The sequence below is a fragment of the Oncorhynchus masou genome, chromosome 21, assembly GCF_036934945.1.
Source record: "Oncorhynchus masou masou isolate Uvic2021 chromosome 21, UVic_Omas_1.1, whole genome shotgun sequence".
NCBI classification, from domain to species: Eukaryota; Metazoa; Chordata; class Actinopteri; order Salmoniformes; family Salmonidae; genus Oncorhynchus; species Oncorhynchus masou.
Window position 1 is genome coordinate 22,558,073 of NC_088232.1, and position 5,000 is coordinate 22,563,072.

Sequence of the window (5,000 nt, forward strand, 5' to 3'; positions counted from 1 at the left end):
GTGTATGGAGGTGAGTTTGTGGCTCACTGGGTAAATGTGCACATAACATAAATAAAAGGCTCAGGTGTTTACAGTCTGTGGGACCAAACAAACACTTACACAGTCTTCCCCCCCCCCCCCCTCCCCCGACAGAGAGCATACAGAGGTGTTTCACTATAGCTACACCGTTTCCTGCTCTCAGTGAGACAGGGCTGAGGAACCTCGCTCTGCAGCTCTACTCAGCCACCTGACCTGAGACTGAGAGAGAGAGGGAGAGAGACAGACTGAGAGAGAAGAGAAGAGAGACAGAGAAGAGAGAGAGACAGAGAAGAGAGAGAGAGAGAGAGAGAGAGAGAGACAGATAGAAGAGAGAGAGAGAGACAGGGAAGAGAGAAAGAGAGAGAGAGAGACTGAGAGAGACAGAGAGAGAGAGACAGAGAAGAGAGAGAGAGAGAGACAGAGAGACAGAGAGAAGAGACAGAGAGAGAGACAGACTGAGAGAGAAGAGAAGAGAGACAGAGAAGAGAGAGAGAGAGAGAGAGAGACAGATAGAAGAGAAAGGGAGAGACAGAGAGAGAGAGAGAGAGAGAGACAGACAGAGAGAAGAGAAGAGAGACAGAGAAGAGAGAGAGACAGAAGAGAGAGAGAGAGAGAGAGATAGAAGAGACAGAGAGAGAGACAGAGAAGAGAGAAAGAGAGAGAGAGACAGAGAGACAGAGAGAGAGAGACAGAGAAGAGAGAGAGAGAGAGACAAAGAGAAGAGACAGAGAGAGAGAGAGAGAGATGGGTGAAAGGGAGGCAAAATATTCTTTCAACAACTCTCCGCTGGGCATGTTTTCATTTATTTGCTTCTGTCACTCTCTTAAATCAAGTCAAATGTATTTATAAAGCCATTTTTACATCAGCAGATGTCACAAAGTGCCTGTACAGAAACCCAGCCTCAAACCCCAAACAGCAAGAAATACAGATGGAGAAGCACGGTTGCTAGGAAAAACTCCCTAGAAAGGCAGGAACTTAGAAACCTAGAGAGGAACCAGGCTCTGGGAAGTGGCCAGTCTTCTTCTGGCTGTGCTTGGTGGTGATTATAAGAGTACATGGCCATTAAGGTCAGATTGTTCTTACACACAGACATACACACAGACACACACACACACACACACACAGACATACACACAGACACACACACACAGTAAGGATAAAATATCACAAGATATCATTTTCAAATGAACGTGGAAGTATCCTTTCCTCAGTTAGCAAACAGTCATTGTCACCCTGAATCAAGTCTTTTTCTCTTCCTATTCTCACTTATTTTCACAGCAACAGCAGCTGTTTTACTCCAATTATCTCCATCTGTCACGTTCATTTTGTTGCCGACAATAAAACAATGCAAGATATGATACTGTATTATATTAATATGTCAAGGAGATTAGAGTAAGAAAATAAATAGAAAAAGAGGAACAACCTCCAGAATTATCCTCGGAAGTCGTGTCTATCCTTCAGGGATAAAACTTATTTCGGCACAATCATCTCCGGGCTGATGACAACGCGGCTCGCGTGAGGCCCGTTGAAAATCTCCGAGCCCAATCTCCCATCACTTGCTAGAGCTGTCAAGCCCTGGTTCGTTGCCTTACTCCACTCCTGTGTTGAGTGTCTGTCGGCTCTGAAATATCTTTGTTTTGGCCGCGGCCCCAGACTCTCCATGCTGGTAAAAGCTCTGCATTTAAGTCTGTCGTTATTTTCAAATGACTGGGAGACCACCAGATTCTCTCTCCCCGAAGAAAAACACACACACTCATTCTCTCCCTCCCTCTCCATTTCTCTCTCATCTCTCTTGCGTTTGTGTATAAGGAGAAACAAACACACACACACACACACACACATTGCTGTGTGAAGCCTTTGCCAAAACCACAAGTGAAAGGCCAAAATTCCATGAGCAAATGCTTGAACTCAGAGGGGCTATGAACAGAAAGTTTGAGCTGAGGAGTAGAGTAGCTTCAGTAAAAGGTGTATTAACTGAGCTCTACACCTAGTCGATGGGCCCCGTGGGGTAGTTAAATGGGCTCAGTCTGTAGGGAAAAGACCAAAAGTACAACAAGGCACTTATACAACGTTTGTTAAAACACTGTCTGGATAGAATACTGTTGTCTTTACCACACCAAACAAAAGACTCTAACATCAGTGATGTCACTAACAATGCCCCCAAAGAGAATCTAAATGACCCAGGGTTCACGAGCGAGATTAAAGCAATACCCAAGACAAGATTCACTCATAATGAGTCATGTACAGCCAGAGAAAACTATGAAAACTACCAACAAACTATGAAGAGAAAATAAAATGCAAGAGAATAAATAAGAGCCTTGTGAAGTATAATACACTTTCAAGACAATATATTTTTATTTAAAAAAAAACAACATGGGGGGGGGGGTGTATTATTCAACATTGACAATACCCTCCATTTATTTTTCACTGAGCCTGTATCTTCTACATATTGGTCCAAACAAAGTGGCTTGCTTTCAGACAAATAAGTGAGGTAAACAATAGATTTGAAATGGCTGTCTACAGCATTTAGTCTGGCTCCTGTGTGTTGTCTCCTCACACTGAGGCAGGGTTCCTCTGGAAAGGCATCCTTCTATTCCTCTTATTCCTCAGCAATTAAAGTAGATTTTTGCGGGGAACAGCAAGAGAGCAAAGCAACAAAAAAAGAAGCTCCTACAAAACACACAAATGTCTGTGCCATCCATCCACCTATCCTCTGCATTCTCTGTCTCTCAGTAAAACTACTACAACCTCATCCTCTCCCTCCTTCCCGCACCCTCTCTTCAACTCCCCCCCCCCCCCGCTTCGACAACAGCCCTCTTCCCACCAATCACATCCCTGACACCAGGACATCAATTCTCGCAAGTCGCAGAAAATTAACATGCATGAATGCAAAAAAGCCTGATCAGGAGTAATTAACACGGCTTCATATGCAAATTTTATTAATGCAGAACTACAAAGTCATTATGCAAATGTAACTTTCGTCAAGCCTCTTGACAAATATTCAGAGCTCCAGTCAGAGAACAGGTTTCTCTCTCTCTCTCTCAGTCTCTCTCAGTCTCTCTCTCTCTCTCTCTCTCTCTCTCTCTCTCAGTCTCTCTCTCTCTCTCTCTCTCAGTCTCTCTCTCTCTCTCTCTCAGTCTCTCTCTCTCTCCGTCTCTCTCTCTCTCAGTCTCTCTCTCTCTCTCTCTCTCTCTCAGTCTCTCTCTCTCTCATCATCTCTCTCTTTCATTCTCATCCTTCTCCTGCCTAGCAGAGAGAATGTATAATAAGTCTGCTAAGTTATTTTAGACTTGAGGGATGGATTGGCTTGTAGTAGAGTTACAGCAAGTTAGCACGGTTAGTGTGCTGATGACCAAGTGTGTGCGTTTCTGTGTTTCTGTGTGCACATGTGCATGTGTGCGTGTGTGCGTGTGTGTGTGTGTGTGTGTGTGTGTGTGTGTGTGTGTGTGTGTGTGTGTGTGTGTGTGTGTGTGTGTGTGTGTGTGTGTGCATGCGTGCGTGGATGCGTGCTCGTGTGTGTGATTAGAGAGCTGGCTGAGGCTAATGGCTGTTTGGCTGTTTGGCTCTGGAGCGAGGTAATGAACCTGTGATGTGAGGGAGGGGAGCGGGGGGGGGGTGATGAGAGGAGAGAGTGAGAGAATGTATGAATATGCATGAGGCTCACTGGCTTTGATGATTAAAGAAAATTTTAATATTTAAATGAGTGCATGCAAAGTGATTAACTCGGGGAAAAAAAGGCAACGAGGCAAAAATCTAAAAAGGATTTTGAAGATGCTAAGAAGTACACAAGATGCAGCTTTCCTTTTTTATGGTCTATTAATGACTAAAACTACTCTCTCTGCTTCACGCTTCCTCTCTCTTTCGCCCCTGTCTCTCTCTCTGGTCTTTTTTCATCCGTCTTTGGAGCTGGTCCAGGCGGCAGGATTTAGAGACCAATTCAAACCCAGTATAAAGGTAGCACTTTCCTGGGTTTGGAAGTAGTGGATTAAGGGGGAGGAGAGGAGAGGAGGGGGAAGAGAGGAGGGGGAAGAGAGGAGGGGGAAGAGAGGAGGGGGAGGAGAGGAGGGGGAAGAGAGAAAAAAAAAAGAAAAAAAGAAAAGCAAGCCGAGTGCATCTCACCAAAGGGGTCTTCCTCTGCAGCATGTAAGGCCAGCTAATCGCTGCAGAAGCAAGTTTCTACGCACACAGCACAGCCCAGGCTGGCCAATCCATTACCGATTAGTGCAGGCATCACTTGCGACAGCCACCTATGTGTAAGTGTGTTTAAGTGTGATTGTCTTTGTGTGTTTCACGTGGGCTACTGCAGGCTGATACTGAGGAAACCTAGTCTGGCTACTGACAAGAAACAAGCTGTAGAAAAGATTGGCTCATTACAAAGGACAACTAATACAGCAGACATGAATGGTAATTGGAGATTTTGATAAGACTAAAATGCATCCCTGAAGATGTGTGGGTTATTGATGCCACCATCGGTATGTTAGATCAATCCTACAGAAGACTAAAGACTCGGGCCGACGGGTTAGTGTTTGTACATGCCTGAACGTGTGTGAGCGTGGCACCCTGAGCCAGCGCTTGGCAACCCCAGCAGCGGATTAAATATGCATCAGGTCTTCATCTCACACTCTGACACTTTATTTGAAATGCATGTGAACAAAACCCCTCTCATCACAACTTCGCCAACAGCACTACCTAACGAGGGAGGGGGGAGACAGAGAGAGAGAGAGAGAGAGAGAGAGAGAGAGAGAGAGAGAGAATGGAAGGAAGGAAGGAAGGAAGAACAGATCAACTGTGTCTGTGTGTGTATGTGAGTGAACGGCTCGCAGAAGAGAGAGAGGGAACGGAACGAGACAAAAGTGGGCAATTACCACTTCAAAAAGGGGCCGCTCGGTTCCAGACACTCGTGGCTTTATTGAAACAACAGAACAACAAGAGAACCAGCCCTAGTAATGGCTCCAGAGAAGCACATTAAAAATCAAACGCAC

The 5,000-nt window shown here is 45.2% G+C and overlaps 1 protein-coding gene across 3 annotated transcripts in view; it reads right to left on the reverse strand.

Annotated features, from left to right (window-relative positions):
* Positions 1-5,000, reverse strand: part of bcl11ba (BCL11 transcription factor B a) — a 71,201-nt gene that overhangs the window by 42,452 nt on the left and 23,749 nt on the right. The window lies entirely within an intron of this gene.